This window comes from Monodelphis domestica, chromosome 5 (assembly GCF_027887165.1).
Source record: "Monodelphis domestica isolate mMonDom1 chromosome 5, mMonDom1.pri, whole genome shotgun sequence".
In the NCBI taxonomy this organism is placed as follows: Eukaryota; Metazoa; Chordata; class Mammalia; order Didelphimorphia; family Didelphidae; genus Monodelphis; species Monodelphis domestica.
Genome location: NC_077231.1, coordinates 165,196,522 through 165,220,771, shown reverse-complemented (window position 1 = coordinate 165,220,771; position 24,250 = coordinate 165,196,522). Strand labels below are relative to the sequence as shown.

General features: G+C 35.5%; 1 long non-coding RNA gene across 1 annotated transcript in view; it reads right to left on the bottom strand.

Moving 5' to 3' along the window:
- The window catches only part of LOC103093745 (uncharacterized), a 99,168-nt gene that overhangs the window by 57,650 nt on the left and 17,268 nt on the right, over positions 1-24,250 (bottom strand). The window lies entirely within an intron of this gene.

Here is a 24,250-nt window from a genome sequence, read left to right as displayed (position 1 = left end):
GAGCAGAAGCTTTAAAGAAAGAAAGTAGGTTCACTGTGAAAGGAAAAATCCGATGATTTTTCTATGGTGGAAAAAATTTTAAATCTGTTACGCTTTTGAATTTATCCTCTACTGCATTTTTGTGGTGGTGAATTGTTTTACTCAGGGATTTTTGTATTCAGTGAATTAGCAAAAATGTATTTAATTCCTTCCTATGTTTTGGTCAGCAACCTAGTTGTTGGAGATACTAAGACAAAAATGAAACAATATTCTGGTTTCAAGCTTATATGTTGTTGGGGATGATATGAATAAATAGGAGGTAGTTAGGAGGGCACTTGTAGTTGTAGAAATTCAGTAAAGGCTTCATGCACCAGTTTATGCTTGAATTCAGTCTTGAAGGAGGTAGTGGAGTAGAGAAAGTGCTTTATGGTCATGGTCAGCCATTATACAGACATGGAGATTTGGGAGGTGAAGTTCTTCAAGGGATTAACAGAGAATGCCAGTTTGTTTGGATCACAAAGTTTAATAGGCTGGAAAAGTGTTTCTAAGATTTCAAAATGAGCAGAAATTGTATACCAGCAAGACAGTCAAAGTACTTATAAATTTTAATGAGGGAAGACTTGGAGGTGTAGAGGGTTAGGTACAAACCTTAGCATACCAAGAACCTTTTGGACAGTCTGGGTTTCAAGGAGGGAAGAAGTACATTTTACTTTTTAGTAAAATTTCCTCTTGACTTGTAGTTAGTATTTAGAAATTAAGATAAGGCATATTGCTGCTAGGGTACAAGAGATGGCATTTCTGTTAGCACAGAATATTGTACTTAGAAGGAACTTAAATATTCCATAATTAGATTGATTAAATAACTTGCCCAGAGCCAAACTAGTAGTCACTCAGTGGTAATGGGAGAAATATCACACTGAGTCAATAAGTGATTTAATTTTGGATTGGATTCATTTTGGATTGGAGACCCACATTGGTTATATAGCCTCAGTCAAAAATAGTATATGCTGAGCAGATGTTTTTTGCCAAGAATGTATAATATAGTCCCTTACATATGCTTTGCTTTTGTCTAAAGGTATCTGTGTCCTTTTAAGAAGGCTTTAATAATAGGATAGAATAATAATTGGATCAATGGATAAAATTGGTAGTGTATATATGGGAATTAAAAGAAATAGTAAAACTATTATTATTTAAAATAATCTTTTTAATGGCCCTAACAGTTGCTATCATGTTAATACTTTTTTGTCATAAATGAAAATTCTAAAATAATAAAAATCTACATAGTTATTTACCTATTTTAGTTTTCACTGTAGGGGTCTTTATCAGAGACTATTATGTCCCTGAGAAGTTTCAGGAAACTTCATTTTTGAACCAAATGTTTCCTCTAATACTTTATAATGTTAGTATTTAATTTATGTATTAGAAATTCATTCAGAAAGTTTTGCCATAATGAAAAGCAGTAAGAATATTTGCTTCTTAAAAAGGGGTCCAAATTAATTTTTAGCTACTCTTTTATAATTTTTTTATTCTACAGTTTTGAAAAGCCAAAATTTCATGTTCTGGAAATTAGAAAGATGCAAAAGCTCTAACGAAGATTTTGGGGATCATCTCAGGAAGCATTCTTTGCATATGCTGAATAATGCCTCGATGTACAAATTATATACAGCCATCTATATTTTCTGTACTAACAAACCTCAAGTGTAACAATTTTTAGAAACTGGGGAGTAAAAATGGTACTTGGATTGCCAAATGAATGTGATCAGACTAAAAAAAATTCCTCTAATCATAAAGACAATAATCTACCTTGTGGGTAGATTGAATAATGATGATAATTATGATATATATAATATATGATATATATAATATAAAATATAGCTAACACTTTCATACTGCTTACTATATGCCAGGCACTATTCTAAATTAAGCACTTTATAATTGTTATTTAATCCTCACAACCCTGGGAGATAGGCACTATTATTATTCCCATTTTAGAGATTAAGAAACTGAAGCAGGTAACTTGCCCAGGGTCACAAAAGTAGGAAGTATTTGAAATAATATTTGAACTTGGGTCTTCCAGACTCCAGGCCTGATGCTCTATTCATTGTTATCACCTACTTACCTAGCTTTGTTGAATTATTCTTATTTCATGATTTCCTTTCCAAAAACTGCATTCCAAGCCAAGTGGTATTACTCTGTCCAAATATATTCTATTCTTGCCTTTTGTGTCCATGCTAACGTTTCTTTGTATTCTTAGAATGGAGCCACTTCTTCCTTTTCAAATCCTACTCAAGCTTAACAGCTGGATTTAAACATCATATTCAACATGAAGGGGGTTACTTCTTAATGCCCTCAGCATGTAATTTATTTTATAGTGGTCTATATTCTTTTTGACTGTAAACTTCACAAGGTTTATATATATTATAGATTTTATGAAGATTGGATTTAGCTATTTCCTGATTGTAACAATGAAGATACTTAGTTTAACAAAATCAGGAATGTCTTGGGAACTTTAAAATTACTCCACCCTACTTAGATGTACTTTAGGAAGAAGATAAAGTTGTAATCTCCTGATTGAACAATGAAGGTACTTAACTCTTACCTTATAGTGAAGCTAGAACTTTAAGCTAAGTCTATTTTTAGGTCTTAATACAAAAAGGTGTTAAGTAACTATAAAGGTTAAATTAATCACAAAAAGGTCAAGTAAATCACAAAAGGTGAACTTAAGGAAGAAGTGTTAAGTAACTCAAAAGATATAATCAAAGCAGATGAGAACTAAAAGTATGGGCAGCCTGGAGAAAGCCTTTGTGATTGGCAGATGTGAAAATTTAGAGGAGGAGACACAAGGGTGAAAGGCCTATATATATTTGGGATTTTTTGTCTCTCAGAACTCTCTTTCCCTGATTGGCAGTGGAGAGTTGGCTGATAGCAGCATGCTGTCCTTTTGGGATCTTGGTGTGGCTACAAGCTATTGTCTGGTTTGGTGGTGAGTTTCTGGCCGAGTTTCCCTCCTTTACTTTTTCAATTTTATCCCCTTAGAAGCCTTAATCTTCTTCAGAGACCTAGAGGTGGGGATTTTAAAACTCCCCCTGGCACAGGCCTGGCAGGAGAATCCTATATTCTCTTCCCTCCTCCTTAAATTCCCTTCCTCTATATTAATTAAATTACCATAAATTTCCAGACTGACTTGGGTATTTTATTTGGGATTTTCCCCGGCGACCAATTAACTCTAGAACTCTAGAATACAAAAAAATTATCTTTTTGTAAAGAACCTCAGAAATTATCTTGTCCAATCTTATTTTGCAAAAAGGGTAAGGAAGGTCCAAATAAGTTAAATGATATGCTCAAAGTTATATGGATTAACTGTAGAACAAAGAAAAACTTTGGACTTTGGGCTCCTAGATCCCAGAGACAGTGGCTTTTCTACCTTCGTGTCATATAATCTTAATTTATTCAATCAAGTAACCTAAGGTATGGATGGAGGTAAATTACTTCTTTGGATATGTTTGACAATTTGGTTTCATAGGATGTGATTCCTCTTCTAGTTTTAAAAGCACACTTGTACTATCCAAGATAGTCATATGCTTTAACCAATCTATGTTTCTGTTTATGATTTTATATGTTTCTGATTCTAGGGGAGATGTTGGTAAACATACATTCATCATCTTAACTGAATTCAATTTCTCCTAATTCAAGGTAATGTTTCAACTTTTGGTGATACAAACATAATATAACAGATTTGCTTTCAGAGAGTTTCTTCTGTGGAAAGGGGAAGATTTCTATTTAAAATATAAGATAGAAGAGAATGTGTTAAGTACAAAGAAGAATTCTAGAAAAGATGGAATATCAGGTTCAGAGAATACCTAGTAATGACTGGATTGGAGAGGACATGAAGAACAACAATGAAATAAGGTCAGCAAGGTAGGTTGGAATTAAATTGTGGAAGGCATTAAATGTTAAAATATAGCTGGACCTGCTGAAGTATTACTCAGCATAATTCATTATGTAATGTCTCACTTGGGACTGCCCTCTTCTCATGGTTTATATGTTGACTTTTTAGAATTTAAGTTTAGTTCTTTGCAGCCTTTTTTAAAAAAATAACCCTTACCTTCTGTCTTAGAATCAATACTGTATATTGGTTCTAAGGCAGAAGAGCAGTAAGGGCTAGGCATTGACTTACCTAAGTGACTTGTCCAGGGTCACACAGATACGGAGTTTCTAAGATCAGATTTGAGCCTTGGACCTCCTCCCCTCTCTAGGCCTGGTGCTCTATCCACTGAACCATTTAGCTGCCCTCAAATAATTAAAGTTTCTCATTAGATTTCTTTTTTTTAAGCATAGGCAATTGGAATTAAGTGACTTGCCCATGGTCACACAGCTGGGAAGGGTCTGAGGTTAGATTCGAACCTAGGACCTTCCATTTCCCGACCTGACTATCCACTTCCTTGGCAGTCTTGTTAGTGCCTTGGTAATTCAGAGAACTTCTTGTTACGCTTGTCCCCATGCAATTATTTTTCTGGTACCTATGTTGTTTAAGTTCCTACTGTTTTTTTTTTTTGCAGTCTAAAGCAATGGAGGATTCCCCAGAAACACTTTCTACTTAGAGCCAAATGTAATACTCTTCATTGGACCTGAAATTATAGAAGACAGACTTTCAGTAATGCTCATTAACATTCCATTTCTGTGCTCACACTCCATTCCATTCAATTCATTTCATTGTTCAAAAAGATAGTAATGCATAGATCCTGAAGCAGAAGTAACAGATTAGACCCTATTTCACCAATCCCATGTAAGAATCTCTATTAGAGAAAGCCCATGTGAAAATAATAGAGCCTTTTGGGGAGGGAGGGCGGTTGTTAAACACACACACCCAAGAAAGTCATCTGTGTTTGCTTCCTGTCCCTACAGTCTGAACAGATGCTGGCACTGCTGAATATCTAGTGGAAGTCCACCTGAAATGTAGACCCTTAGGCTTTCCTTTCCTCAGCCTTGCTGAGTCCTTAGTTGTAAATGATACCATGTAATGAATGTTATTTGGATTTGTACATTTTGTGTGCAATTGCTCTTTTTCCCTACCACTACTGTCACCACCCCAAAAGATCCCACCTTGAAGATGTTTGCCACCAAAAATAGAAAGCAAAATGAGATGGAGAACTCGGATCAGTTGTTTGTTTTGTTTTTAAAGAAAAAGTCCATGATTGTAGAAAATAATGAAATATGGGTGATGTGAAGATTGTGAAGATACTTAGTTTAACAAAATCAGGAATGTCTTAAGAACTTTAAGTTACTCCACCCTACTTAGATGTACTTTAGGGGAAGATAAAGTTGTAATCTCCTGATTGAACAATGAAGGTACTTAATTCTTACCTTATAGTGAAGCTAGAACTTTAAGCTAAGTCTATTTTTAGACTTTAATACAAAAAGATGTTAAGTAATATAAAGGTTAAATTAATCACAAAAAGGTCAAGTATCTTAATACAAAAAGATGTTAAATACCTATGAAGGTTAAATTAATCACAAAAAGGTCAAGTAACTCAACAAAAGGTGAACTTAACAAAGAAGTGTTAAGTAACTCTAAAGATAATCTAATCAAAAAAGATGAGAACTAAAAGTATGGGCAGTCCTGGAGAAAAGCCTTTGATGTGATTGGTAGATATGAAAATTTAGAGGAGGAGACACAAGGGTGAAAGATCTATATATTTGGATCACTTCCTCTCTCTGGCACCCCTTTGCGGCAGAGAATTAACTGATAGCAGTGTGCTGGCCTTTCGGCATCTTAGTGTGGCTACAAGCTATTGTCCGGTTTGGTGGTGAGTTTCTGGCTGAGTTTCTCTCCTTTACTTTTCCAACTTTATCCCCTTAGAAGCCTCTAATCTTCTTCAGAGACCTAGAGGTGGGGATTTTAAAACTCCCCCTGGCAGGAGAATCCTATATCCTCTTCCGTCCTCCTCCTTAAATTCCTTCCCTCTATATTAATTAAGTTACCATAAATTTCCAGACTGACTTGGGTATTTTATTTGGGATTTTCCCCAGTGACCAATTAACTCTAGATTTTAAGTCACAACCCTAAAATTATCTTTACAGTGAAGAGTTTGTATTTTATCAGAGGAATAATATAGAATGATTTTTTAAGCAGGGGAATGACAAGGTTAGATCTGCTCCTTTGGAAGATTATTTTGGCAGCTATGTAAAGGAAGGATTGGGAAATGAGACTGGAAGCAAGAAAATAAATTAAGAAACTATGACACATATCCATTGAAGAAATGATGAAAGCCTAAACTGATGGTAGCCTTAAGGACAGATAGAAGGCTATAGATCTGAACAATGTTGAAAAATTTTAACAAGACTTGGCAAATGATTGGAGAGTTGTTTAACGAAAAATGAGGGGGAGTCTTGGATAAGTGTGACTTGAACAACTCTTGAGTCCTGTGTTTGAATGTCAAATTTTCCACTCAGCTCTGGTTTTCTCATAAGAAATGCTTGAAAGTCTTTTTTCATTAAAGGCTCTCCGTTCTTTCATCCTCACCCCACAATAATCATATTTAGCTTTGATGGTTTGTTTTTTCTTGCTTGTAAGCCTTGGTCCTTTCCTACCAGAGTATTTTGTTCCAAGTTCCTGTACTTTATTATAGTGGCTGCTAAGTCTTACGTAATCCTGACTGTATCCTCAGGATTTTCCAACTCCTTATAGCATTTTTGTTTTCCCCTGGATCTGTGAACTTGGGGTTTTGGCCAAATTCTTTTCATTTTATGACTTTTTTCAGTAAGTGAGAGATGAATTTTCTTACCCCCGATTTCTACTTTTCCTTATGGTTCTAACATTTAGACAGTTTTGTGATTTCTTGAAATATGTTTAGGCTCTTTTTTAGAATCATAGTTTTCAGGTAGTCAAGTCATGTGTACATCTATTTTCTAGGTTAATTGTTGTTCCCACAAGATACTTTATATTTCCTTCTATTTTTAAAAAATCTTTTGGCTTTGTTATATTCTCAGTGTCTCGTAGTTTTGAAGTTGGTGGTTTTTTAATTTTCTTTTTGTATCTTGCTTTGCTAGTTTTTGCTTCTTTTCTTGTTTTTTTTCTTTCTGCTGCTTTCTTTGATTTTTAAAGTAAATTTTTTTTAGCTTTTTAACTCTTCTAGGAATTTTTTTGCCCAACTTGCACTTTTCTTTGAGGCTCTATAGATTTTTATGAGTGTAGTCCCTTGTCTTTGTGTCTTGAGCTTCTCTGTTGCCATAATATCTCAAATTTTCTGAGGGGAGGGGATCTTTTTTGTTTGTTTGCTTATATATTTAGGCCACATCTTGGCTTTTAGGTTACTGTTAGGCTCTGCAGATTTCTGGAAAGTACTTTTGGCTTGAGTTTATGTTCTCTTATGTTCTCCTGCTGCTTTCATAGCTCTTTCTCTGGGGTTGCATGTTTTCTGTGTTCCCAGGGTGATGCAATTTGATTTCTTCAAATTTCTGGCCCATAGTTGTCAGCTGGTCCTTGGTTTGAAGGTTCAGTAAACTGCTAACAGCACACTGGGACAATTTGCAAGTTAAAAGCAACTAAACTACTAACGCTCCTTTAGATTGGGTTGCTGCATTTTGCTCTTGCAAACTGCCACAGAGCTTTTTTTTTTTCCCTTCAGTATACCATTACAGCTTCTCCCCCGAGACCTGGAAATGGTGTGATACAGCTAGCCTTCTGATGGCACGTACCCAGTGCTAGGGTTCAGCATCTCCTTGAGATTTCTTTCTACTATGGGGCTTCCTGTTCTGGTGCTCTTTCTTACTCCACTTTCAGTCCAGTGTCTACAGACTACTTTGGTTCCTTAATCCAGTCTTTTAGTATTTGAAATATAACTCACTGTGAATTTTCTTAGTTTCATTGATTAGAATGGTCTTCTTATTCTTTCCTGAGAATATGAAACAAGTGAGTTAAGATTCATGCTTCCTCTTACTCTCTACTCCACTATCTTGACTCTTCCCAACTCTTCCCCATGACTGTGACTTAGAAGCCTTGTTCTCTGCAGGAAAGTAGTAGTTTGAAAAGAATTAAAAAAAAACTGTACAGGAAAAATGGATTGAGGAAAAAATATTGAATTCCATCCATTTAGGAAATGTTTTATATTTAGAGGGGGACATCTGTGGCATGGCTCCATCATGCATATTTGTAATGGGTTTTGCAATAACAGAGGACTTAGAAGGCCATAGAATGAATTTACAGAGTTAGTTCTGACAGACTTTGAAGTTCATTGAGATGGTAATTGAACTGTTAGAGGTTGATGAGATCACCAATAGGTATAGAAATAGAAAAGGGCCCAGTTAGGGGGTTTTAAGTGATACTTGAGATTAGAGGACAAGAGACAGATGATAGTTCTACAAAAGAGACTGAGTAGTAGTAAATCAGTGAAGAAGTAAACCAGCCTAATTAAGTCAAAATAAGCTGAGAGGAGATAGTATCCTAGAAGAGAAAATGGTATGGTGTCAAAAATTGTACAGACAACTTAGAAAAATCTATCTGATTGTACAGCTGAGATCACTGGTAACCTCTGATAAGAACTGTTTTGGTCAGGACAAAAGCCAGAACAAGACATTGAAAAAATTAATGGAGTGGTGGTGAAGTCGAAACAGGAAATGAAGGCTATAAAAGATTGGCAAGTCAGAGAGAAAATGTTCCTGGAGATAGGAAGGGAAAAGGTCAAAAGTACAAGTAGAAGAGACTTGGCCCCCAAAAAAGTTCTCCTCTTTTTTACTTAAGCAAAAGATGAAATGATAGATGAATGTATGGAAGAGGAATAGCCTCATTTTTCTCAAAATAGTGAGACAGAAATATGGTCATTCTAGTTGATGTACCAGGCACTTTATTTTAGGAACTGGGAATATAAGACAAATGAGGAAACAATTTCCACTTCATAATGCAGGAAACAATTCCCACCTCACAATGCATATGTCAAAACAACCTCATACCCATGGAAACTGAGGGGATGCCCATCAATTGATGAATGGCTAACCAAATTATGGCATATGCATGTGATGGAATACTATTGTGATGTAAGAAATGATGAAGGGGATATTTTCAGAAAATTCTTAAATGAAAACCAAGGTGTAGTTTAGTGAGTGGAACTGGAAGAACAACTTATACAATAATAGAAATATTGTAAAGATAATGCAATCTCAAAGGACTCATGATGAAAATGTTACCCATATTCATATAGAGAACTGATAGACTCAAAGCACAGCCCGAAGATATTTTGTCTTTCTTTTTCTTGTGTTTAAAAAATATATATGCTGTTTATTTTGCATGACTGAATATTTGTAATAGGATTTGCTTTTCTTGCCATCTCAAAGAGTGGGGCAGGGAAGGGAAAGAATTTGAAACTTAAAAAAAAAAACCCTCCTAACTTAAAAAGGATGCTTAAAAAAGAAAAAGGGGAGAATCAAGGGACTTAACATGTCCAGTGAATATAAAATAGAAGAGTAACAGAGTAGTGTTGCACATGGATCAGTCAGTGCTGAAGTTTTTCTTATATTTCTGTTTGATAAGGAAGAAAGGTAAAATTGACTTTTTTTTTCATCTGGAGGGATAATCAGTTTAATATTTTCACTCTTTTTCTTCACAAAATTCCTCCCTCCTTTTCCCCCCAGGTATAAAAGGTATTTTTATTTATTTAGTAATAGGTATTACTGAAGTTTTAAAAAGCCTTCAGAAAATGTAAAGTTCAGAGGTGGGAATCTCCCTTATGTGATACTGGTCACATAGCTCCAAAAATTTTGTTCTATTGCTGCTTACAACTAGAACAAGTACACAGAAACAGATGTGTGGAACTGGCCAGGAAATGGGAGTTGGGTCTTCCATTATTCCAAAAGCAATTCTTAACTATTCATTAATGTGTCCCCAGGAGTGCATTGCCCAGTAAATAATGTTTTTTAATTCTTCTTGTGAGGTTCAGGATCCTAAGGTACACTACAAGAAGGTGGCAATCCCTCTAATGTGACACTTGTTTTCCAGGGTGGGTGATTCTAAAGGATATAGGCTCCTAGTAGCAAGCCCTGCTGTTAAAGAGAACTTAGAGGTCCTACCACTGGGGCTCATGGCTCTCAATCCTGGCCTTTGCATTCTATATCCTTAGAGCCTTTAAGGAAGACCTAGTCCTTAAACTTGACCTGGTTATTTTTGGTAATGCCACCTACATTAGCAAGAATGGGTTTTTGTTCATTTTGTTTTAAAGGAGCTATGAATTAGTTTAATAAGCTCTAGAAAACAGTTTTGATTTATGCCAGAAAGGTTGTTAAACTGTTCATATACTCCTTGACATAGATTCTCAGAAGAGGATTTTGAGAGCAAAAACAGCATTATTTTTGAGAACAAAAAACTGGAAATAAAATGTTATTTATTGATAATACTTAGATACCATCTGGCACTGATTTGTGCTGAGGAGGAAGCTTTTAGATTGGGCAAGGTTTTGGTGACCTTATGGTGGTTTGTGCCATGAATGGAAGGACATAAACTAAGGAAGATAACCAAGGCCACCTAGTGGGAAGAGAAAGATAGGATCTGCAACAGTGAGGACTCTGCCTGAGGAAGGCCTCAACATAGGACTGAATATTAATTACTGCATTGTAAGAATGACAAATATGAAGCATTTGGAGATTAATTTAGGGTTAAGAAAGAAGAAATAAAAGAACCATTTGTGCCACAATGATTATAGCAATTAAATGAAGTCACTGCTAAGAGACAATAACACTTCGGTCAAAGTAGACTATAGGAACTAGAAAAAGTTGAAATCTGTCTTTTTCTGTTAAAATTACTAAACTGTATTAGTAGAAAGTGGTATACGTTTTCATTTGCAATCACGATAGATGGTTTTACATAACTTCTGGGAATATACTTTAGACTTGGGTTTGTTTTGTTTGTTTTGGTGTTTATTTGGAAGTATCTTGTGTCAAAACAACATAGTTAACTAATTCATCTGGCTATGGCTTACGCTTTTAAAAACTGAATTAGTCGGGATTTAAGTCTTAACCTTTCCCATATTTCCAGGCCCCTTACACTTTACTCCCCTCTACATACTCTGTGATCCATCTACCGCGGTCTTCTTGCTGCTCCTCAAACACAATGTCCCATCTCTTGACTGTCACTTCACTAACTGTCCCTCATGCCTAAAATGCTATTCCTCCTTGCCTTCACCATCTGGTTTCTTACCTCTGTAGGAGACCTTTCCCACACTTTCCAAATTCTTTTTCCTGGGATTATTTTCCATTTACACTGCATGCATGTGTGTATGTATGTATCTTGTTCAAACACAAACATACAAGTGTTGTTTCCCCCATTATAATTTGAGTTCCCTGAAGACAGGGAACTAAAATTTTCCTTTTCTTTGTATTCCCATGGCTTATCAAAGTCCTGGGATATAGTAAGTGCTAAATAAATGCTTATTGGTTTGACTTGTTGCCTGATTTTTGCTTTGTGAAGAGCCTTATGATAAATGTAAGGCAGGGAAAGTGGTAAAGTAGAAAGATCTCTGGCTCTACTGAGGCAGAAATTGTAGGTCCAAAAACCACTTCTGATGATTACTATCTATGTTGATAAGGCCCTTTCCAGATCTAAAGCCATGATCTTCTAATTCTTTTGGTATAGTGGAAAGACAATTAGACTGGGAATCAAGAAACCTGGGTTCTCTGTGGGGTGTCCCTAATGGACTTCCCTGACCAGCAGGGTCCCACAAGGGAAGGGGCTCACCTTTGTGATGGGACCCGAGGAGAGATAGGGAACCGAGAACCAGGGTGAAGAATGACAGACACGGCAAGCCAGTGTTTGAATAGGGCAGGCAACCCCTATGATTTTCCCCTTGGGAGGAATATATGAGGATCAATGGAACACGAGGTGGAGGAGAAGATTAAGGTATAAAATGTAAGCCGACAAGGGCCATAGCCTTGGGAGAGGCTTTTGAGAGAGAGAGAGACAGAGAGATTGCTAGAGAAGATTGAAGATCCAAGAGGAAGTTCAAAGGAGTTGCCTTTGCTTTTATTGTTGAGGAAGCAAGGAGGTGTTTCCGTAGCAATCACATCACCAAGTATAGACAATTAAGATTGGGTGGCAAGGTAGAGTTTGTTTCTTCAACGTTATATATTATTCCCATCCAATACAACAGGTTGGAGGAGAGAAGAAATATTTAGAACCATCAAGCAAGTGTTGCTTCCAGATATAACATTTGTGCTTTATAGAATGAAGTTGAAACCAAATCCAACAATTTTTGTATGTTAGACTGAGGCAGAGCCACAAAAATTGATAATTGTCTCAGTAGTTCAGTTTTTCAGTCAGGTCCAACTCTTCATGACCTCATTTAGGGTTTTGTGTGTTTTTTTTTTTTCCTGGACAAAGAGATCAGAGTGATTTGCTATTTTGGTCTCCAGCTTATTTTAAGATAATAAAGCTGAGGCAGAATTAAGTGACTTGTCTAAGGTCACAAAATAAAGCCAGATTTGAGCTTGGGAAGATGGGCCTTCCTGACTCCAGGCCTGAAACTCTCCACTGCACCACCTATCTGCCCTGCCTCTGTAATACTAAAGTAAAAATGAAAAAAATCTTCAAGCATATGACAAGAAACAAAAACTTAAGTATTTCATTAAAAAAAAAAAAGTTAAACCCAACTTTGGAATTCTTGTTCTATAGTGAATTTTCTTATGCTCCTTTTGTTGTCTAGCCCTGAAGAGACCTGTTTTTTCTTCCATGCTCACAGAAGAGTCAATCTCTGAGTCTATTTCCAGTACTGTTTACACCTTTTCTCATGCTCGATCAACACCCCACCCCCAAAATGCTGATCCAGGGGAAGCAGTACTTAAACCACTTGTTCCCCATTGCAACTTCTACATATTCCCTCTGTTGCCATCACTCAGCAACCTCTCTTCCTTTGGGGTTCATCTTATTCAAATGTCACCTAATCCAAAATTTGGCAGTTATTTATGGGGTCCCTTCTTTTTCTCAAGGAGTTCAGTACCTAGCTCAGTCCTTCTCTCCACCCCAAAGCCTTCTTTACATTGGAGGACTTCGGTATGCACCTTCCTTTTCCTTTCACTGCTATTTTCTTTCAAATCTCGTCTCTCTTTGAAGTTGCCTTTAACCTTGCCAAAGCCCAGACCAGTTTTGTTCCCACCATCCCCCTCTTCTCTTATTTTGCTAGAGAGTGCTGAAGGAAACACTGCCTGCCACCACTGCATGTTTGTGTTATCTAATGGCAATTTAGTCGTCCTTCTAGCAAGGCAATCTTTTTATTCCTAAATGCATCCTCTTAATGGCTCTTAAATGTTTTCTGAAGCATATGACCTTTTTACCCCAAACTTTTAGCACAGACCCTAACCTCAATTTTTGCTGAGAAAATAAGGACCATTAAGCAATGTGAGCTTCCTCTTTCCCATTACTCTAACACAATTCAAAACCCTTTCACGTCACTCTTATTCAGGTTATTGATGAAGAGGTAGCACTCATGCTTTTGCCCTTGCATTCTACCCCCTTTCATTTCCTCTGGCATAGGACTGGACTCCCTTAATCATCTCTTGCCACTTCCCCATCTTCAGTCTCTTCTGGATCCTTCCCTGTTGACGATAAACACTCATTCCCCCCACCCTTGAGTTGACCCACCCCTCAAGTTAACTTCCTCTTTTTTTTTTCCTTTTTCACAATCAAATTCATAGAAAAGAACCTGTCAACACTTGTGCCCTGTACCCTTTCTCTTCTACTTGTAACATGGCTTCTAACTTTTTTAATCACTAAAACTTCTCTCTCTGAAGTTCCCAATGATCTTTTAATTCCCAAATCCAAAGACTTTTACTTAAGTTATTATCCTGTTCACCATTCCCTTTTCTCTCAGGATTTTCGTGACATTGCTTTTTGTTTGTTTTTTCCTATCTGTCTGACTACTATTCTCAATGCTCTTTGCTGGATCATTCTGCATAGCCTGTCCCCTTATTGTGAGTTTATTCTAAAGCTTCATCTTAAATGATTTGCTCTGAACTTTCTCAATGACTTCATTAGTTCCTATGGATTATCATCTCTGCAGACTTAGATTTTTCCTCTAGTACATGATAGCCTGGGGGGTATCCAAAGAGGGCAAACAACATGGTTTGGGTATTGGAAGCCTGACCATATAAGGATCAGTTGAAGGAACTAGCAATGTTTAATCTGATGAATGTAGGAAGACCTTAATGATGATGTAACATTTGAAGATCTGTCATGTGGAAGAAGGATTGGACATAGTCTGCTAAGGTTTCATAAGGCAGATCTAGAAGCGATGGACGGAATTTGCAGAGCTGCTGATTTTAGTTTACAGAAGAAAAAACATTTAAAGATCTTTTGGGGATAAATGGCCATTACAGGATGGGAATTAGGCATCAAAGAAGTGGCATTTTCATTATAAAATCCATTGTGGATCATTCAGAGTATGGACCATTTGCTATAGATAGATTTAATCTGGGCCACATGCTTCTAATGAAACGGATGGCCAGGGAGGTGAATTGATTTTTAAGTCACACAGGTAGTAACAAGAGTTGGCATTTGAACCTATGCCCTTTGTCTCCAAATACATACAGACATGTTCATCTGTTTTTGAAGGATCAACTGTCAACTCGAGTCTAACATAAACATATCAAATTTGGAACTCCTAAAGTAACCAGATTAATCATAATTCAAGACTAAATGTGACCCATTCTTATACTGAGTGTGAAACTATTAATTCCTCTTTTGTCGGCACAAACAAAACATGTTTTATAGATTGTATTAAGCTACAAATGCAAAAAAATAGCTGAAGCAATTACTGTGTTTTAGTTGGCATTGAGCAGGTCTCTGAACAAACTACATTTAGTTTTAAGTACCATGCTTTTTAAAGAGGAATAAGCTGGAAACAATTCAGAGAAAAGAACTAATTAAAGGTTTAGAAACTTAGAACCATGAGAAATTTTAAAAGAACTGAACATGTTCAGTCTAATATGAGAATGTCAGACTTACTACATATATGTTAAAAGATACTATTACAAGTTTGGAGTTGAAATTATTCTTGGAGGTAATGACAAAATGAAAGAAAGGGATACAGTTATTTGATGATGAAAACATGCTTTTAATTATGGTAAAATTGAAAACTGTAAAAACTTTGAAGATATCAATGCCTTATTGAAATTCATTATGATGATAATTCTTAGAATGCAGTGGAAATTATGAGGGATGTTATTTTAGACTTCATTTTGATCAGGAAAAGGAAGACATAGTTGATACAATGAGAAAAAAGGTACTTTTTCAAGAAAGTAGTGTTAATTTTAAAAAAATTAACCTAAACATAAAAAGGCAAAGATTTTAAAATAAGAATACAGAGGATTATATGTAATGCCAAGAATCTCCAATATAAGCTTCTTGTTTTTTAAAGTATATATTAAACATGTTATTCAGGGTTCAACACTGCCATGATTGTGTTCTCTTCTGAAATTTTCTCCTTTTTCCTTTATGTCGTTCAAATTTTTTTGATGTGCTTTTCTTTTGTTTTGCTTCCACTTCACTTCCCAATAACTCAACCACACACGCAAAGAGCTCTCCTTTTTAACAAATAAGTGTAGTCAAACATTGATTGTGTCTGAAAATGCATGAAATATTCTGCATTTCTGCTATATCATCTCTGCCAGGAAATGGAAATCATAAATCACTCTATTTTAAATTTATTAATAAATTCTCTATTTTTCCTTGTCATCTAGCATTTCTAAAAATATGCCAATGACTAGTGAAAATGGATATCCTTCCCTTACCCCTAATATCACCTGTAGCATTTCCTTTTATAGATAATGAACTCTTGGTTTCAGTGAGATATTATTTATATGGTCCATTCATTCTTATGCTGTTTAGTGCTTTTTTTTTTAATGCCCTAAGTAGGTATTACATTTTGTCTAAAGCTTTTTCTGCAGTTTCTACTTCTCTGTACTGCAGTTCTTTAAGAGTACTAAGTTTCTCCCCCTCTTTTCTCATTCTTCCATAGAGCACTCCTTTCCCCTTTCCTTAAAATTAACAAAGACATATCCTGTTCTAGTATTTATATTACTTAACTCCTTCCATGACCCTTGAAGACAGTGAGGTTCTGAGGAAACATTTGTTTGTTCTCTGTCAGAATAAGTACTTTGTCTTCATTTTGTTGTTTAGTCATCTCCAATTCACATCCCATTTAAGGTTTTCTTGGCAAAGATACCGCAGTGGTTTGCTATTTTTACAGATGAGGAAACTGAGGTAAACAGTTTTACCTTGAGTTACACAACTAGTGTCTGAGGTCAGATCATCACTTTCTAATTATTCAAATAAATTTATCTTTCTAAGTTTCTCTGTGTTTCAAAAATCTGCTCAGTTCTGCTCTTCATTTTCCCACTATAGAATCATGGTCAGTTTTGCAATATAAATTTGCTTATATGTCTTTCTCTTTTGCTTTCTGAAATACAGTATTTGAAGTTATTCCTTATCTTTATAATAAATTTCACCAGTTTTATATAATCCTCACTATGGTTCTTGGTACTTGAATTCTTTCTTTTAGCTGTTGACGATATTTTTTTTTTTCATTGCAAGCTCTGGACTTGGGGTATAACATTCCTGAGTATTTTCAGTTTAGGATTTTTTTTCAGATGATCATTGGATTCTATTTCTACTTTAAACCTCTGCTTCTTATAGAAGTCCTGGGTAGTTTCCTTTTACAGTTGCTTGAAATATGATACCCAAAGTTCTTGTTTGATCAGGGTTTTCAAGAGGTCCTAATAATCTCTCTTAACATATTTTCAGGTTATTTTCAGAATTGATATTTCATTCTCCCCAGTTGTACAATTGTCTTACTTTACTCTAATAATTCTTGTTACATCATTTAGTCATTGAATTCCGATAATTCCATTCTACTTGGGTAAGGTTTTCTGTCTCCCATTTAAACTTTTTAATTCTTCTTCCAATTTGTTCCTCTTGCATTCATTTCAAATCCAATTTCATTTATCTCTTGTTTTATTTCTTCCAGTCATGCTTATAGTCCTTTTGGCCAAACCATTATTTTCTCTAATGCTCTATCTGCACTTTTTTGGGGAGTTTCTTCATTTGGAAGAGAAGATTCTTTTAATCTTTTCTTAACCAATAATATTGCTTAATTGTACCCCTACTTAGCACTTGGTAAGGGACTAGGTAAGAGAGCTCACAAGTCACTCACTAGTTTACACCCTCAAAGCACTGCCTTCCCCTTGGGAAGTTCTAGGCAAATGGGAGACTATGATTGGTTCCCATGAAGTGGGGGAGAGACAGGAAGTGATATGGAAAAAGGTGTATAAAAGGCCAAGCCCAAGGACTGATTCATTCATCTGCACTGGTGAGCTGTGCTGAGAGTCAATCACTTTTTCCTGGACTTGTCCTTGACTGGAGCTTTCTGCCATGGAGAGGTGTGCTGGGTTAGACTGAAGTTGAAGAAAGAGGCTCATGTTGATGGACTATTGACTGAAGACTTACTGGGTGCTGAGTTGGACTTGACTGAGCAGCACTTAGGATGATGGGCCAGACAGTTCTCCACCGTCCTCCTACATTTCCCACCTTAATATCTCTACCTTGTTGTAAATAAAACTGCTAACAGTCAAAAAAAAATATTGCTTAATTGTGTTCAGCAGTTTCTATTATTTACTCAAAAAATTTTTGGCTTACCCCTTATCCCAGAATTTTCTAGTTTCCAGTCTATTTACTTGGGACTTACACTGGTTTCCTTGGTGCAAAGTCATTCCCAGGCTCCTTTAGCTTCTGGCTTTTTGTATAGTTCTGGACTAGATAGAAGAATTAAGTTTTGTTTCTATTCAGTTTTCTACATTGTTTTGTTTTATCTATACCTTTACTCAGATATTTTTGGGGATATGTATAGGTGAGCTGTACTCCTCTACAATCTTCTACATTGTCGTCTTAACCCAGAGAGAGATGGATGATTTGCACTATTTATAGTTTCCATGTGTGGCTGTGGTAGGACAAAGGCCAGGGAAACTGAACCTCTGTACTCTACTTCTCTGGCCCGGGACTGAGCAGGGAGATGGTATAAGAAGTTTCAAAGGTCCCCAAACCATGAAGCTTTGGTTTTCCAATCACCAGTTCCTCTGGGATGGATATTAGAATTCTATTTCCCTTCTTGACAGCTCTTATGCTAATTGCACTGATTATGTTTATTAAAAAAGGTTGCTTTTTTTCCTACTTAAGATTTTATTTGTGGCCAAATAGGACTCATTCCATGAATGTAGGAGGGATAGTTTAAAACAAGGAAAACTATCAATGTAATAAATAATATCAGCAATAATAAGTAATAAAAACCATATGATTATATCAATAGATGCAGAAAAGACCTTTAACAAAATACAATTTATTCCTATTAAAAAACACTGGAAATCATAGGTATGAATGGAGTTTTTCTTAAAATGATATGAACTACCTACCTAAAACTATCAGCAAGTATTTGTAATGGGGAGAAGCTAAAAGTCTTCCCAATAAGATCAAGTTAAACAAGGATGCCCATTATCATCAATATTATTTAATACAGAATTAGCAATGCTAGCAATGAATCAGAATGAGCAAAAAGGTAATAAAATTATTTGTTTTCAGATGACATGATGGTATGTGTGGAAAATCCTAGAGGTTTAGCTAAAAAGTTAGTTGAAACTATCAATTTTAGCAAAGGATATAAAATAAACCCACATAAATCATCAGCATTTTGATATATTACAAACAAAGTCCTGAATGAAGAGATAGAAAGGGATACTCTATTTAAAATAACCACAGACAGAATAAAATACCTGGAAGTATACCTGTCAAAACAAATCAGAAACTACATGAACGTAATTATAAAACATTTTCATACAAATAAAGTTAGATCGAAATAACAGGAGAAATATTAATTGTTCATGGATGGGCAAAGCCAATATAATTAAAATGACAATCCTACCTAAATTAATCTACTTGTAGCCATTTTAGTTAAATTAACAAAAATTATTTTATTGAATTAGAAAAAAATTCATTTCAAAGAAAAAAGATCAAGAATATCAAAGAAATTAAAGGAAAAAAACTAAAGGAAGGGGGTCTAGCAGTACCATATTTTATCAAAAAATATATCATAGTGGCTAATAGGAAGGTGGTTCAGTGGAACAGAACAAAGAAGAAATAGCAGTAAGAGATTAATCTTGTATTTGACAAAGCACAGGTCCAGGTTTTGGGGAAAAGAAATCACTATTTGGTAGAAATTACTGGGACAACTGGAAGCTGGTTTGGCAGAAACAAGAAATAGAGCAATATTTTGTACTATTCACTAAGATCAGATCAAAATGGATATATAATCTACACAATCAAAGGAGATATATAAATAAATTAGAAGTTGGAACATCACCCATCAGATTTATAGATAGGAGAGAAATTTCAGAATCGAGATAGAGAACATTGTGAAATATAAAATGGATAATTTTGAGTATATTAAATTGAAATGTTTTTGTACAAATAAAACAGAGTTACCAAGATTAGGAGGAAAGCAGAAAATTGTCTATAAAATTTACCTCCCCAATCTCTCAGTGGTCTAATATCTAAAAAAAAAAAAAAGTCCTGTCCTGGTAGTAAAACTAATTTAAAACTGATTGTCATGCCAAAAAAAAAAAAAATTGTGTCCTTATTTTGACTGTTATGTCCACTCTTTTTAGTGTGGTCTCACATACTGCTTTGTTCTATCTTCCTGACAAAATTTCCTTGCTGCCTATGTTTTCATATATTCATGTTTGAGATATTGGTGAAAAAATAAATTTACTTTTTTTTGGTCTAAGAATCCAATTCTACTGAAAACTATCAATAACAACTAGCATTATGACTCTTTGCTATCTTACTGAAACTAGCAACCAGCCCTTTTATTTTAGAACCTCTGAAACAGTACTCTTAAGAAATATAATTTCTGGGTTAACAGATTATCCACTATACCTTTTATTTCTGCTACTCTTTTAAAAAATTAAATTAAAAAATTTTTTATTTGGTCAATTTTGAACATTATTCCTTGGTTACAAAAATCATTTTCTATTCCCCCCCGCTCCTCCCATAGCCGACGTGCAATTCCACTGGGTATTACATGTGTCCTTGATCAGAATCCATTTCCATATTTTTGGCATTTGCACTAGGATGTTCATTTAGAGTCTGCATCCCTAGTCATATCCCCCTTGACCCATGCAGTCAAGCAGTTGTTTTTTCTTTGGTGTTTTTACTCCCAGTTTTTCCTCTGAATATGGATAGTGTTCTTTCTCATAGATCCCTCTGGGTTTTCATGGTCACTGCATGGTGCCACTAATGGAGAAGTCCATTACATTCGATTGTACCACAGTGTATCAGTCTCTGTGTACAGTGTTTTCCTGGTTCTACTCCTCTCTGCATCAATTCCTGGAATTGTTCCAGTCTCCATAGAATTCCTCCACTTTATTATTCCTTTGAGCACAATAGTATTCCATCACCAACAGATACCACAATTTGTTAAGCCATTCCCCAATTGATGGGCATCCCCTCATTTTCCAGTTTTGTGCCATCACAAAGAGCGCAGCTATGAATATTCTTGTACGAGTCTTTTTCCTTATTATCTCTTTGGGGTACAAACCCAGCAGTGCTATGGCTGGATCAAAGGGTAGACAGTCTTTTAGTGCCCTTTGGGCATAGTTCCAAATTGCCCTCCAGAATGGTTGAATCAATTCACAACTCCACCAGCAATGAATTAATGTCCTGACTTTGTTATATCCCCCCCAGCATTCATTACTTTGCTGTCATGTTAGCCAATCTGCTAGGTGTGAGGTGATACCTCAGAGTTGTTTTGATTTGCATCTCTCTCATGATAAGAGATTTAGAACACTTCTTCATGTGCTTATTAATAGTTTTGATTACTTTAACTGAAAACTGCCCATTCATATCCCTTGTTCATTTATTAATTGAGGAATAGATTGATTTTTTGTACAACTGATTTAGCTCTTTGCAAATTTGAGTAATTAGACCATTGTCAGAGGTTTTTGTTATGAAGATTGTTTCCCAGTTATTTCCCTTCTGATTTTGGTTACATTGGTTTTATTTGTACACAACCTTTTTAATTTGATGTAATCAAAATTACTTATATTTCCTTTACATTTTGTGACTCTTTCAAAGTCTTGCTTGGTTTAAAAAATTTTTTCCTTCCCAAAAGTCTGACATGTATACTATTCTGTTCACCTAATTTACTTATAGTTTCCTTCTTTATGTTCAAGTCATTCACCCATTCTGAGTTTATCTTGGTGTAGGGTGTGAGGTGTTGATCCAAGCCTAATCCACTGTCTTCCAGTTTTCCCAGCAGTTTTAATCTAATAGTGGATATTTGTCCCAAAAGCTGGGATCTTTGGGCTTATCATAGACTGTCTTGCTGAGGTCACTTACCCAAAGTCTATTATTCCACTGATCCTCCTTTCTGTCTTTTAGCCAGTACCAAATTGTTTTGATGACCACTGCTTTCTAGCATAGTTTGAGATCTGGGACTGCAAGGCAACCTTCCTTTTATTATGTTAGCTCGTCCTACCCATGAGCAGTTAAGTTTTTCCAATTGCTCAGATCTAGTTTTAGTTGTGTGGAGAGTGTTTTGTAGTTGTATTCATATAGTTCCTGTATTTGTCTCGGCAGATAGATTCCTAAGTATTTTATATTGTCTAGGGTGATTTCGAATGGGATTTCTCTTTTTAATTCCTGCTGCTGAAATGTGTTGGAGATAAATAGAAATGCTGATGACTTATGTGGGTTTATTTTGTATCCTGCAACTTTGCTAAAGTTGTTGATTATTTCGACTAGCTTTTTGGTTGATTCTCTAGGATTCTTTAAGTATACCATCATATCATCTGCAAAGAGTGATAGCTTGGTCTCCTCGTTTCCTATGATGTTGGCTGATGGTTTTAGATAGATACTGTTCATTATTTTTAGGAAAGACCCTTCTATTCCTATACTTTCTAGTGTTTTCAATAGGAACGAGTATTGTATTTTGTCAAAGGCTTTTTCTGCATTTATTTAGATAATCATGTGATTTTTGTTGGTTTGCTTATTTATAAGGTCAATTATGTGGACGGTTTTCCCTAATATTGAACCATCCTTGCATTCCTGGTATAAATCCCATCTAATCATAGTTAGTAACCCTCTTGATCACTTGCTGGAGTCTTTTTGCTAGTATCCTATTTAAGATTTTTGCATCTATGTTCATTAATGAGATTGGTCTGTAGTTTTCTTTCTCCGTTCTGACCTGCCTGGCTTTGGAATCAGTACCATATTAGTGTCATAAAAGGAATTTGGTAGATCGCCCTCTTTGCTTATTATGTCAAATAGTTTGTATAGTATTGGAATTAGCTGTTCTTTGAATGTTTGATAGACTTCACTTGTGAATCCATCAGGCCCTGGGGATTTTTTCTTAGGGAGTTTTTTGATGGCCTGTTCAATTTCTTTTTCTGATATGGGATTATTTAAGAATTCTATTTCTTCTGTGAATCTAGGCAATTTATATTTTTGTAGATATTCATCCATATCACCTAAATTGGCATATTTATTGCCATATAATTGGGTAAAATATTTTTTAATGATTGCCTTAATTTCTTCTTCATTGGAGGTGAGTTCTCCCTTTTCATCTATGATACTGTTAATTTGCTTTTCTTTCCTTTTTTTATTAGATTGACCAGTACTTTGTCTATTTTTTGTTTTTTGTTTTCAAAATACCAGCTTCTAGTCTTATAAGTTCAATAGTTCCATCACTTTCGATTTTATTAATTTCTCCCTTAATTTTTAGGATCTCTAATTTGGTTTTCTTCTGCAGCTTTTTAATTTGTTCACTTTCAATTTTTTTTGATTTGCATGTCCAAATCATTGACCTCTGCCCTCCCTAATTTAACATATGAACTCAAGGATATAAATTTTTCCCCTGAGTACTGCTTTGGCTGCATCCCATAGAGTTGGAAAGGATGTCTCATCATTGTCATTTTCTTCAATGAAATTATTAATTGTTTCTATGATTTGTTCTGTAACCGATTTTGGAGAATCATATTATTTAATTTTGTATAAAACGTTTTTATGAACTAGTATATGGTCCGTCTTTGTGAATATACCATGTGCTGCTCTAAAGAAGGTGTATTCCTTTTTATCCCTATTTATTTTTCTCCATATATCTATTAACTCTAATTTTTCTAAGATTTCATTCACCTCTTTTACCTCTTATTTATTTTTTGATTTGATTTATCTAAATTTGTTAGTGATAGGTTCAGGTCTCCCGCTAGTATATTTACTATCTATTTCCTCCTTTAATTCTACCAGTTTCTCCATTAGAAATTTGGGTGCTATACCATTTGGTGCATACATGTTGATTAATGATTTTTCATCATTGTCTATACACCCTTTTATAAGGATGTATTTACCTTCCTTATCCCTTTTAATCAGGTCTATTTTTACTTTGGTCTTGTCAGATATCATGATTGCGACTCCTGCCTTCTTTCTATTCGTTGAGGCCCAATAAGTCTTGTTCCAACCTTTAATTCTGACCTTGTGAGTATCTACCCACCTCAGGTGTGTTTCTTGTAGATAATATATGGTAGGATTTTGGATTCTAATCCACTCTCCTATTCGCCTATGTTTTATGGGTGAGTTAATTCCATTCACGTTCAAAGTTATGATTGTCACTTTTGAATTCCCTAGTATTTTGATATCCTCCTGGTTCTGTCCTTTCTTCTTTTGCTATATCCTTTTAAAACAGTGGTTTACTTTTAATCAATCCCCCCCGCACCCCCCCACCCCCCATATACTTTCCTTTCTGGTCCCACCCTTTTTGTTCCCTTCTTGTTTTTTTTTCTTCTTTGGGGTCTGTTCTCTTCCCCCTCTCCTTCCCTCCCTTTTTGTACCCCCACTACCCCCCCCCTTAGTTTTCCCTTCTCCCTTATCCTGTTGGATAAGATAGAATTCAAGGTCCCAATGGATCTAGATGCTCTTCCCTCTCAGAGTTGATTTCACTGAGATTAGCACTCTCTTCCTCCCTTTTTTATAAGAGTATTTTTCCCCTCCCCTTCCCATGTGTATCTTTGTGTGAAAAAGATTATTCTATTTATTTTTTCAGGTATCTCTTGGTACCATCTTCGATTCCCCCACATCCTTTTTTTTTTTGCATATCATCTTATAGCCCTTAATGCCCAGTCTTTTCTCATGAGTGATTCTTCTAATTATTATAATGAGTATAATTTTTGAATTACAAATAACATTTCCCCCATA